Genomic DNA, 13,503 nt, shown 5'->3' with positions numbered 1-13,503 from the left:
CTTGCTACAATAACAGTGCAGAGGCAAAGAAAATTAGATGAGGACATATTGAAAGACATTTATTAGATCCCTCGAAGAAGAACTCGGGAGTTATCTTCTTGTTTTATTTTAATTTAATATCATCTCCACAATCAATAGCAGTCAGAAACCCAGCGCTCATTCAGCTCTCCCCGAGGAGGATACAGCTCTGCAGATCTGAGCAGCACTAACTGAACTGGTTGGAAAATTAAGATGCAATAACCAGAGCACAGGGCTGCATCAAACATGTATTTTAAAGCAGTCTTTAATTTTTCATGCACTTCTGAATGTTTCTCAAGGATTACTTCCAGCTCTGCTCTGTCCTCTTTGGGCCAATGATGTTTCTGATACATGGCTTTTAGGCTGCAAGTCCCAGCTACCCAATTTTTAATGTGCACACCTTTAGGAGATGCACTCAGAAATGAGTTCAGAAGATAAATTTTAAAAAGTGTGGCCCACAGAGCCTTGAAATGTTCATAAGCAACAGCTTTGTTTGGCCCAGGATCCTCCGTGGCTGCACTCAGAGCACTCATAGCAAAGCAGTCAGCTTATATTTTCAGCTATATATTTTACTGCCTACGTGCAGTTGGGTTGTGTTCCCAGCATGGGCCACATCAGCATGGTGTGTAAGAAATGTCCAGATGGGGTTTCCATCGAATCACTGAGGTTGGAAAGGCCAATGAGATCATCCAGCCCAACCATCACCCCATGGCTGTGACCTCTCCAGACCATGTCACTCAGTGTGACACAGCCAACACCTGGGATGGTGACTCCACTGCCTCCCACCACCCTTCGAGACAAATCTTTCCCTCCTGACTGCTTTTTGGATGGTTTATCCTTGAAATCACACTACAGACCTTTACATCACAGAATGGTTGAGGCTGGAAGGGACCTCTGGGTCCCTCTGGTCCAACCCCTGGTGGCTCCATCTATCCACGACGAGGCCACACAGGTTACAGGATGAAAATCAAGAAGCTCACTCAAAATACCAAAAGAGCATCAAAACAACCAAAAGCACCAAAAACTGGAAAAGACAAAGCTCTGAGAATACTTAAGAAATGATGTAACCATGTGATGCTGGATTGGCCTGGCTGTCTCATACCAAAATCCTTCTGAAATGGATCTGGCTGGTTTTGAGCAGCAGCCCATCCACCACAGCATCACGCAGCTTCACAGCTCTGTATGCAGCTTCAGATCAAAAGCAGAGCTGTCAGGAGCATCTGAGTAACAGAGCAGCCAGTGCAGCACTAAACCCCACTCGTGCCAGGTCTCAGCAGGTCTTACATCTGCCTAAATATCTTGGAAAAAAAAAAGGATGGAAATGCAGTTTGCTTCTCTTCAGCTTGGGAGCGCAGACAGCCAGGTCCTTCTTGCAGCCTTCCACTGATGACCAGCTGAATTAATTGTCGCTCAGAATGCTGATTTCCAAAATGTGCCGTTTTATTTCCCAAGAATGGATTCCGTTGGCTGTTATCTGATTATGGCTTCAATTGCTACAAGGCAGCCCAAATTCATTTACGAGACAAAATATTCCACTCGGCTTTTTTCTCCCAGCAGTGATACACGGCTCATGGCACTGCACTGCTGGGAAGCTGTGGATGCCCCATCCCTGCAGGCATTCAAAGCCAAGCTGGATGTGGCTCTGGGCAGCCTGGTGACCCTGCACACAGCAGGGGGTTGGAACTGGATGAGCATTGTGCTCTTTTGCAACCCAGGCCATCTATGATCCTATGATTGTTACAGGGACAGATGATAAAGTCCGTTATCTAAATGCAGGACTTTAGCCCATCGAAGCACATCATCACCGGGGCCCCACCAAGGCCAAGGGATTAAATGACAAGAAATAAGACAGCAAACACTACATTGGCTTCCTGATGCAGCTCTGAGTCCTGCAGCAACGCTCCCCAGTGCTGATTGCTGGCGGCACTGACAGCAGTAAGGATGCACCTAATTATGTGATGATGGAGAGAAAGTACCTGATGAGGGCATCTGTGAATTAATTCTGCACTGGGAATCAAGTCTCCAGAGACAAAGTGCCACGGCAACTTGGCAATGATGAGCAGCAGAGATCTGAACAAAATCTGTTCTGCCATTATATGAACTTCTCCGGCCTGAAAGGATGCCCTAAAACCCTATGTCTAACAAGACTGTTCAAATGCTCCTTAACTCTGGTAGCTTGGGGCTGCCAAAGGGCGGCTGCAGGCCATGAGGGGCTGTAGGGCCATGAGGGGCTGTAGGTCCATGAAGGGCTATAGGGCCATGAGGAGCTGTAGGGGCCATGAGGAGCTGTAGGGCCATGAGGAGCTGCAGGGCCATGAGAGCTGTAGGGCCATGAAGGGCTTTAGGGCCATGAGGAGCTGCAGGGCTATGAGGAGCTGCAGGGCCATGAGGGGCTGTAGGGCCATGAGGAGCTGCAGGGCCATGAGGGGCTGTAGGGCCATGAAGGGCTATAGGGCCTTGAGGGGCTGTAGGGCCATGAGGGGCTGTAGGGTCATGAGAGCTGTAGGGTCATGAGGAGCTGTAGGGCCATGAAGGGCTATAGGGCCAAGAGGGGCTGTAGGGCCATGAGGGGCTGTAGGGCCATAAGGGGCTGTAGGGCCATGAGGGGCTGTAGGGCCATGAGGAGCTATGGGGCCATGAGGAGCTATAGGGCCATGAGGAGCTATAGGGCCATAAAGAGCTGTAGGGCCATGGAGGGCTGCAGCCCATCATGAGCCTCCCCTCAGTGTCCTCTGCTCTGGGCCAAGCAAACCAAAGGATCTGAGCTACTCCTCACACATTTCACCCTCCAGACCCTTCCCCATCCCTGTAGCTCTCCTTTGGATGCTTTTTAACAGCTTTATGTCCACCCAAGCACTCCAGAAATGATCCAATGACCAAATCCGACTGTCACTGCGTTTCAAGCTGTTACCATCCATCAGCGAGAGCTCGGGTCAAATTCAACACTGAAACATCAAGACATGCCTCATCCCTTTCATGTCATTTATCCCGAGGCTTAATTTGGCTTCTTGTATTTTGAAGGGCGGATCCACTGTACTGAAGCTCCTCTTAGGGCTCCAAATCTACAGTCCATAATTTACAATCGTTCCAAATCAAACATAACTCCAGATGCATCTGCACCTCAGGGGGAAGGTCAGGTGCAGGAGCCCAACTAAGCTGATTTCTATCTTGGTTTGTGCTTAATGTCTTAAATTACAAGAATCTGAGTGACTCCTGCACTCAGAAGGACAGCACAACTTCTTCCTTCTCCCCTGCTCAACACAGAATGGTTGAGCACAGCCATGGCATTACATGCTGTGCTGGATGAGCATCACGACATGCACGTGTCCCACGGTGCAGCACTGAGCCCAGGCTGGGTTCACGTGGCATGGATCATCCCACATTCATCACGCAGCTCATCCCCTGCTCCCACCCCATCACTCACCGCCCCACCGTGGAGCTACTCCAGCCCACTCCAGTGATAAATGGATGTAAAAATAGAGGAAAAGATGAAAGCAAGGGTGGAACCATTCTGAAGAGCAACTTAATGGATGGTTGAGAACCCAGCTCTTCTCAAGTCTCCGAGGACAATAAATACACTCACTCCCATGAAAAAGTGCCACCCCCTTATTACTGCTTCAAGCCTCATCAGCCCGAGAGCAGAGCAGTCAAATAATGAACTCCACGCATTCATCAGACAGCTGTTTTAAGAAAGATTAGCTCTGGCAGCTGATGGCGTACACATTTTCCTGCAGACCTTTCACATTTTGTTCCTTTTCCAGCCAATGGGTCCCTTATATACCTTACCTGATGCGTATATCTATTTATAGGCAGCCTCTTATTTCTTACTTGTTACCAATGGCCATGCAAAGACAATCTTCATGGGGACTGTAAAGGCACCCACAGCACTTCTGCTGGATATTAGTATAGCCCAGCAGTCAGACTGTGTGCTCAAGTTGAAATTTGGTGTGGCATACATTATCACAGGGCTGGAGAACCATGTCTCACCCTCGTTAGTGCAGAAGGCCATCAACGATGCCATCTGATCCTATGAAAATGGGAAGACTTTCATTAAATGCTACGTTTAACCATGGCAACTGATGCTAACAGCTGCTCAAGGGCTACCCTCGTGCTTTGGTGTTGTGTAGTTGTGCTCCTGGGGCACTCAGGTCCCTCTGCTTCCCAAGGCCCACCCAGAGCAGTTTGCTCAGCATCAGTAATTTCATAAGGTCCAATTTATCTACAAGCTACTGGGCCAAACAAAACGATTCCCACTTCCATGTCCACCTCAGTTGGCTTCCCACCCGTGCCCACCGATGCTGGTTGATGGTTGGACTCGATGATCTCAGAGCTCTTTTCCAATCTGAATGCTTCTGTGATGCTAAGCAAAAACAAAGCAACAGCCAGAAACATCCCAGGGCTCACTGCAGCTGTCTGGGTTCAGGAAGCTTTCGTACGAGCAAAACTCATCTTGAAAACCAACAGCAACTGTCTGAAAATATTAGTAAGACGGTTTGATGGTTGAAGTCACATTCTATAAATAAAGCACAGAGACAGAACTTGACAGACTGTCGATCAATATAACTTCTGGGCACAAGACATGTGTCATATCCCCTCCTATGTTTAGACAAGAAGGTTTTGAGAACTGCTGAGGTCAGGCAGTATTAATGCTCCTTGCCATTATTTACTCCGTCCTCTAGATTTCAAGCATGCAGAAGGCAAATAGCATGGGATCACAGAATGGTTTGAGTTGGAAGGGACCCTTAAAGGCCATCTGTCCCAATCCCTGTAATGAACACAGACCCCCACTGCTCCATCAGTGCTCAGAGCCCCATCCAGCCTATCAAGACTGGGACAGAGCACACACAAGTGCTCATACTGGACCAAACCAAAGGGCTGCCTTGTCCCTGTCCTGCCTCTGATAGCAGCACAAACTATGTTCAGGATGCCTGGGTAGGAGATCAAGAAAGATGAAATGTTTATGATTCCCTCCAGTGCTCTTGAAGCCTCCAGATATCTGCAGCCTGGGCAGTTCCTGCACTAGATATTGCATCCATTGCACCCATTTATTAATCACTGTTCACAATTTATCATTTATTGTTATTTATTATCACTTGTTTCTTGACAGAATTCTCTTCTACCATCTCCTCATGTCTCCTCTTGAACTACAGAAGCTTTCATGGGGTGAACTGAACTACAAGGTGATGGGCTGCTGCAGCATGGCTTCTGCAGAGGCAATTGCACAGATCCAGAGCAACAAGTTCAAGTCAGGTTATGGTCAGAAAAGAGACTGTGTTGAATTTCTTTTCCTTCTGAAAAAACTTTTGCTTCCCGTGAGTATTCAAAATCACATCTGCTCCCTCCACCTGCAGAAAATGCCTTTCACTCTTGCTTGCTTACAGATGTGATACGATTCAGGCCAAGCAAACTCCATTCATGCATCTTTAATGGAGTAATTACTGCCGTGCTGAATGCTGAATATGTATTTCTTTATCTGAGTGTGTGATGCCCATCTCTCCTCATGCCATACTGCTGGAACCGTCCCCATCCCACATATCAGCCCCCAGGTTCCACCCTGCCATCTACTGATGCTCACTGCTGTGCTGACATAAGCAGTGCAGCCAGATGATGCTGGAAGGAAAGAAACCAGCAGCAAGCCCAGATCTGGGGATGGGCACATCAAGAGGAGGTTGGTTGGGACACATTGGGAGGATGGTTGGACTAGACGATCTCGTAGAACCTTGTGGTTCTATGATTCTATTCTATGATTCTATTCTATGATTCTACTCTATGATTCTGTGAAGACGAAGAAGTTGCCCTGGCTCTGTGTGTGCAGCAGCACAGAAGTGCAAGTGCTGCTCAGTAATGAATTCTTGCTGCAATCCCAGGCAGGGCAGGAATGGCAGAAGCTCCCAGTCCCCTTCTGCTCCAGCAGGCAGGAGAGTTTCTATGGCAACTCTGGATGGGGTGGCAAGGATGTTGTCCCTGTCCATTGCAGGGAGTGGGACCAGATGGCCTTTAAGGGTCCCTTCCAACTCAGACCACCCTGCCATTCCATGACCCATGGGACCTGGTCCCATTGGCAGAGCCCAATGTAGTGGCCAGAAACAGGAGCAGCATCCTTCATCCGAAATCTTACAAAGCACCTGCTTTGACAAGAGGGGCAGGCAGAAAGCCACCAACGTGGCCACACAATACTTGGAGCTTTTCTTACTCAAACAACCTTCATTAATCAGCTGGGTTGGGACTGATTTAGTGGTCATGGTGGGGTGGGTTGGGGCTGGACATGGTGATCTGAGAGGTCTTTTCCATCCTTAATGGCTCTGTGATTCTGTGATCCTGCCTTCTGAGCAGCACTGCAGGCATGGGCATCCCCAGAGAACGACACGAGGGTGAAAGCAACAAGAAATGCCCAGTCATTAAGTTGCATTTAAGTCTCTCCTAGTGCATGAGCAGTGTCGTGCTTCCTCTCTCTGCTATTCTGGCACTGGCATCACCCTCCTTTCACTGGATTTACACATTTACCCATGGTCTCTGGGAAAAGTGAACTTGCTATTGCAATTAATTCTTCTAATAGACAATTATAAGGTTACGAAAACAGATGATTACCAAAAAAAGGCTGTTTCTTCAGATTTACAGGACCACAGAACCATAGAACATCACAAGTTGGAAGGAACTCAGAAGGGTCAGGTTGGATACTAGGGAAAATTTCTTCTCTGAAAAGTGGTGATGCGTTGCACGGGTTGCCCAGACAGGTGGTGGGGTCACCATCCCTGGAGGTATTCCAGAACTGTGGAGATGTAGCACTGATGGATGTGGTCAATGGGCAGGGTGGGCTGGGCTGGGGTTGGGCTTGGGGATCTGAGAGGTCTTTCCAAGGCACAGCCTTTCCCTCACCCCCACCCGACCCCCTCACAGGATGGGTCCCAGCTCTATGCACAGACAGAAGTGAAAATATTTTGAGTTTGCAAGAAGAGGCCAAGCGTGAGCTGAACTCCAATTTAGGGTTCACCACACCCTTGATTAATTTTGAAATGGTAATTAAAACACCCATATGGTATTTCGGACATTTGGACGTGGCCCAACTCAGAGGAGTTGCTCTCAGATGCATCAGCTCTCCACAAACACAGCAGCAGATGGAGCACACGCGGAGTATTAGCAAAAACCAGTTTCTGGGTGTGAAAAGGCATAAATGGGTCTCTCGTATGTATTGGGGCCAGGAGATGAGGCTGAAATGGTGCTGAAGGGGAGCACGGAGTAATATTTGAACTGGCAAAGCTGCGCTGCGGTGTTGAGAAAAAGAGGTCCTGCAAAAATAGAATTGTACAGATTTCATCCCCCACCAGGAGACCTCCATCAGAACCCACAGCCCAGGGGGAGCAGCCTGGAGACGCCTTAGCAAAGCGCCACTTCCATTGCCTTGCCATGAAACAATGATTTCTACGACGGCCCGACTTGGAAAAGCAATTACAGCTAATTAAGTAGATTACATTTTACGGTTGAGGTGTGCTCCCTTGTTTGCAATGAGACAGATTTGTGGCAGCTCCGCTTCTGTTTGTTTCTGACATGTTGAGGCAGTCAGGCTTGCTTGGAAAATCCCAAACCTGGCGTGGTGTCACTCAGCTGTAACATCTTGTGCAGATCTGTGGAGCATTGGATGGATGGCAGTGGTAGAGATGCAAAGAAGCATTCCCTCCATCACAGCACACCTACAGGATGCAGGGCACGGGTTGGGCTGGGAGAAGCTACCTGATCAAACAGAAGTCCTAAAAGCTCAGGGATCAGCCCAGTGCTTGGCTGAAATCAGGAAACTGCAGCCCTCAGACCTTCAGCTGCACAAAGAGGGAGCTCCAGTGGGTTGCTGGTTGGGAGATGGAGGGTAGGAGTAAAGATGAAGTGCAATGCACTTCTTTAGGGATTTCTCAGCTGGAGATGGCAGTGAGGAGGTGCAGAACTTCCCAATGCACGCCTAGGACCTCATCAGCAGGCCTGGAATCATAGAATGATAGAATGGCCTGGGTTGCAAAGGAGCACAATGCTCATCCAGTTTCAACCCCCTGCTATGTGCAGGTCGCCAACCAGCAGCCCAGGCTGCCCAGAGCCACATCCAGCCTGGCCTTGAATGCCTGCAGGGATGGGGCATCCACAGCCTCCTTGGGCAACCTGTTCCAGTGCCTCACCACCCTCTGGCTGAAAAACTTCCTCCTCATATCCAACCTAAACCTCCCCTGTCTCACTTTAAAGCCATTCCCCCTTGTCCTGTCACCACCCACCCTCACAACCAGCTGTTCCCCCTCCTGTTTCTCTGCTCTCTTCAAGGCCACAATGAATTCTCCTGGGAGCCTTCTCTCCTCCAAGCTAGAAAGCCCCTTCATGAAACAAGGCTGCAGTCCTTGAGATTTCAGTAACGCATCTGGAAATATTTATATTGTTAGAAACCCAACAAACTCTCCTAAAATACATAATAAATGTGCAGATGCTGCAGAGGTGGTCGACGTGGACCCACAATGCACAAAACCCAGTTCAGACTGAAAACACAGTGCAGATTCCACAATAGATCACAGCACAGTTGGGTTGGAAGGGACCTTCAAGCCCCTCAGCCCCATCCCTGCCATGGCTCCTCCATGAGCTCATTTCTCCCAAGGATTCTCATTGTCCCTCCAACCCAGAGGCTGTCCCTCCAACCTCTCCCAACACAACTCCCAACACACACAACGGGCTCCTTGTGTTGCTCTGAGTAATTTCAGAAGGGCATACAATGTTTAGGGAAGATTTGGTGACTGTATTTTAGCAGCCGTGGAGGATTTGGGGATTGTGTGCTGTGCCCCTGACTATCCCTTTGATAACTCAACCCAGAAGCTGGATTGTTAAGAATGTTGGGGACTTTGCAAATCCATCAGGAGCCGTAGGGCTGTGGGTAGAAAGCCCAGCATGAAAACTTCCATCAGCTCGCCTGGGAACCAGCACAGAGCCACCAGTCCCCTCCTGGAACTGCATATTGTAGCAATGGACTCGGGTGGAAACTGGGATGGAAAACAAAAGTCCTTCTGAAGTTTGTGATGGAAAAAGCATTATGTTGCACGACATGAAAACCCAACGCTTCGCCTCCTCCTGTATTGTGAACAGCTTAATGAGCTCAGGAAAAGGGAGACGACTTATGTCTTCGGATTGGCAACAGCAGCAAAACCCAAGGGTTTAAATGAGGAGCACTAGAAATGGAAAAAGAGCTATCCAGAGGAATTGCTCAGTGCTATTAAACACTGTGACTAGAGAAGCCACCAGCTGAAAGCTGCTACTAATTCATCACGCCAGAAGATACTCCACAAGAGCTAATTGGAGGCACTTGAAACTGAAAAAATAGCAATAAATCTGCATAATTACCAATTTTTCCCACAACTCTTGCAGAACGCTCTGGGGGAAAGGTCTCCTTCCTAAGAAATGCCCATTGAAGCGTTAGGGGTGGGTTCACATGCCAGGAATTCCTCACCGTGCCTACACTGCTTTTGGCATCAACCTGTGAAATGGAAATTCTGCACCGCCTTCAAGAGGGGCTGAGTGAAGTCCATGTGATGAGCAACCAAAACTCCAGACAGCCCCCTGCTTTGTCTTCAGCATGTGTAAGATGATCTTGGTGGTCTGTTCTGACTTTGATGGTTCTAGGCAAGTGGGAAGGAGAACACACAGCACACACTGCTTTATTTTAACGTGGCTGTTTGCAAAGCTGTATGCAGAGAATGTATGACATGAAATACCCCGTGACCCTTCCTTGTTTCTCAACTGTCTTGATGGGTTCACACGCTGCAGGGAGGCACTGTGCTGTTCTCCTGGCTCCCATGGGGTCCCATGGTGATGCACGATGTTGGATGCAGGGAGCCAGACTGCAGGAGCTGCCACGTGAAGCAGGTTTGCTGTCTTGCAGTGATAAGCGTGGAGTGGGGCTGAGATGTGCCAGTGGGCAGTGAGGCTGCTGGTGGAGCAAGTGGTGACAGGGCATGAGGGTCAGCAAGGTGATGTCCCAGCAGGACCAACATGGCATGGTGGGCATGGCTTGATGGTTGGACTAAATGGTCTTAGTGGTCTCTTCCAACCTTAATGATTCTGTGATTGTAGCACAGGATGCAGGAGGTTTGGCTCTGCTGGTGTCCATCCCCTGGTTTGGAACCATTCTTGCTTGATGCATTTTTGGAAGGATGAGCAGCAGAGGCAATATCTTGGATTGGTGTTCGTTAGCAAAGCTAACGAGTGAGAGGCACTATGGTTGGTGATATTTTGGATGTGATGATGACACGTTGGACGTGCTTGATGCCATCCTGGATGTGCTTGGGGACCCTTTCCTTTCGAGTTCTGCAGGCTACAGCTCAGTCAAACGACAGCAGGTAGCTGGGCAGCCAGTGCTCGTGCAGCCTGGTTCGATGCTAATGAACTTCCGTAGATTTACAAGTGCAAAATCAATGTGTTGCAATTAATTTATACTGAGTCATCATCTCCCTGCAATATCTCCTTGCAGCGAGCAATGGTGGGGAAAACTGAATAATAGCTTCATTTTCCAGGTGGAACAAAAATATGCTGCCCCTGTCTTCCCATAGCAGCAATGAGTCAAATCCAAGCTTTTGTCCCCAGATAAAAGGAGACGTAGAGCAAAACTCTGAGATCCAAAATGCAGTGGATGTTAGCAGGAGTCCTCAGGATTCAAAACGGGCACTGAGAATCCATCTGGAGGTTACCAGCACTGCCCTTGTACTCTGAAACATCTCAGAGAAATGTCATCAGTTCCTATATGTGCTCATCCATAGGACAGCCAAAAAAAAAAAAAAAAAAAAAAAGTGCTCTTTTTGGTGTAAAAATGAAAATTCTCAAACTTGAAATTGTATTTCTCTCTACTACAAATTTCAAGTTAAGGAAATGGTGAAATTGCCCACCAAGTCATCCACCCAGGAATTCTGTGAACATAAAGGATGCTGGGGACTCTGAGAATGGTTTTCAAAATTGAAACAACCAACAGCAAAGAAATTCAGAACGGAGTCCCTTCTACAACCATTAGGAACTTCATCATGCAGCTTTCTGCTTGGAAAAGCAATGACGCTATAAATCCCAGCTTGGTGTAAGAGGAAACTCTGTGTAAATGCCATCTTAGCTACTATTAGATTAATGTCAACCGGGTCATCCATCCCACAGCAGGACAAGTCACAGGGAGACGTCTCTCTAAAAATCAGACATAGCAGCTGTGTTTGTTCCCATCTCCCTTTGGCCTGTGGCTTCCAACAATGTCATTTTGGAAGTCAGGCTGGTGGTGGCTCATTGTTGTACTTAGGAAGGCTTATATTGGACATGAGGGAGGAGTGCTTCATGGAAAGGCATTGGCATGGGCTGCCAAGGGAGCAGGGGGGGTCACCATCCCTGGAGGTGTTCAGGAGCCATGGGGATGTGGCACTGAGGGATGAGGCCAATGGGCATGGTGGGGTGGGGTTGGGCTTGGGGATCTTGGAGGTCTTTTCCAGACTTTATGATTCTGTGATTCTATCACTCTACGGGAAAGATGAACAAGCCCAAGGTCTTAGCAATCCCACTGGATGAATTCCCACCAACCCTTCTCCTCCCATTCTAATGAGATTTCTTTTTAGCTCTGCCAGACGTGGCCACGTCCTTGGTAAGCCATGATGGACCCATCACACAGGGGCAGAGGGTCTACACCCTCGGTAACAACCATAACCCAAAATCCTCCATCTGAGAGTAAAGAGCATTGAAAATAAAGACTGACACTTTCCTTAAAAAAAAAAAAAAAGTTTCTTCAAGACAGACTTTCCCTTCTGCAACCATTCACACGGAATCCATCACCATCTGCACCTCCTCAACTTGCTGATGGTGTATTCCCCTTCTCGTCTGCAGCCTTGAAATGGAGCAAGGGAAACGATGAGGTGAAAAGAGCCATCTATCTGCCAGTTTTATGCACACGTTTGCATGGATTTATGTATTTCTGGCACTGCTGGACCACTTTCCTCCATTGTCCAACCCAGCGCCCTTGGCATCTTCAGGGCAACCCCAGCACTTTTGTCTGGGTACAGCAGGAGGGACTGCCTGGCTTTAGCTGCTCAAGAGCCTTTGGGAGCTGCAAGGTCAAAACCTGTGTGCAAACTGTCCTTCATACTCCAGCTGTGAAATGCAAAGTCCCCCTGCAACGTGGTTCCAAGGCAAGGATGCTCGTAAAGATACACGAAGCCCCTCCACTAGGCTGACTTGCAAATGTCAAGGAGAAGCAATGACCCACGGCCAGTTTGTCACTGTCACAGCTCTGGTTGAGTGAGTTTTAACGCTTCCCCCGAGCGACCTCCTGCCAAAGCACAATGAAAAAAGCAGGAAGACAATCATCTCTTTATGCAGGAGATTTTCTCCCTATCAAAAATAGACTAACGCGTAATACCTTAAGAGTTTTAATCTAAAATAGATTTCCGAAGGGCTCCATCAGTCACAATTAAAGATGCTTTTAATGACCCGAAATCGGAAGCAAAGCTTTATAGCAGAATATCTGGTGCAAAAGGAGATTTTTGTTCCAATTAACCTAAATTATGGAGCCACAAAATGGCACGGCACAACCTCGCCAGGCACATGAACAGCCTTTGGGTGCACACTGGCTCTATTTAATGTCAGAAACATACCAGAATGAAAATTATCGTGTACAAGACCATATGTTATATATTCACATTTCAGAGACTACTCACATATGTTCTCTAAAGTCACTGAAAAGGTTTAGTAATTACAAAATAATATCAGAGGTGCTTTGTCATGTCATGGATTACAAGAGATACAGGATGAGTTCAGTGTACAGTCTCCAGTAGCCTGAAAAATGGAGAAGAAGAAGGCATTTGTGAGAACAGCTGTGGGGAACTTCTCTGTCCTGATGATCAGGGACAACAGTCCAACCCCAAGGAGACATATCTACACGTTCACGTGGTAACTGTAGATCCATATTTCTTTGCCTCTTCCAAGCATACCATTTCCATGACTCTATCATTGCTTTTCCTCCTCCTCAGCTCCTAAACCTTTATCTTGGATAACTTGATGTCCATGTGCAAATGGAAATTCCAGCTCTGTGCCTCACCAGCCCACAGCTTGTTCACGGGATGCCCTGAATGAATGGTTGGGTCCTGGCAGATGGTCAGGCCACGGAATCCTCATACCATGCCCAAACCTCCAAATTCTCACTGTTCAGCATCACTGGAGCGCATCCCTGCCACCCACCTCGTGCTGCCATTGCCACCGTGAGCCATTTTCCCACAGTTAATCCTTGGCAGCCTCTTCCTGCTTCCATCCATTCCTCCTGCTGCCATGATGCTCATTTCCCCAGCTCGTCAGCAGAGATCAAGGCACATCTCTCAGCACGCAGAGCTATTTGTAGGCACGTATCCCGCTCTGCAAATTCAGCACCCTTCACAGCCACTCCTCACCCCCCGTAACATACAATCACAGAATGACAGAACGGCCTGGGTTGCAAAGGAGCACAATGCTCAC

General features: G+C 48.1%; 1 protein-coding gene and 1 long non-coding RNA gene across 15 annotated transcripts in view; both read right to left on the bottom strand.

The window, feature by feature from the left end:
- Positions 1-13,503, bottom strand: part of FAM168A (family with sequence similarity 168 member A) — a 150,025-nt gene that overhangs the window by 24,992 nt on the left and 111,530 nt on the right. The window lies entirely within an intron of this gene.
- Positions 1,612-8,023, bottom strand: LOC116237133 (uncharacterized). 2 transcript variants are annotated; one of them, XR_016463528.1, is made up of 3 exons: positions 7,747-8,023; positions 4,312-7,640; positions 1,612-4,045 (listed from the first exon to the last, which is right to left on the bottom strand). It is a non-coding gene; the product is annotated as an uncharacterized LOC116237133 (long non-coding RNA). The 2 variants fall into 2 exon arrangements; XR_016463529.1 differs by having other exon boundaries at positions 1,612-7,304; positions 7,488-7,640.

Source organism: Phasianus colchicus, chromosome 1 (genome assembly GCF_987193195.1).
Source record: "Phasianus colchicus chromosome 1, bPhaCol1.hap1.1, whole genome shotgun sequence".
NCBI classification, from domain to species: domain Eukaryota; kingdom Metazoa; phylum Chordata; class Aves; order Galliformes; family Phasianidae; genus Phasianus; species Phasianus colchicus.
Note: the sequence above shows the minus strand (reverse complement) of the source record. Positions and strands in the feature narration are given on the sequence as shown.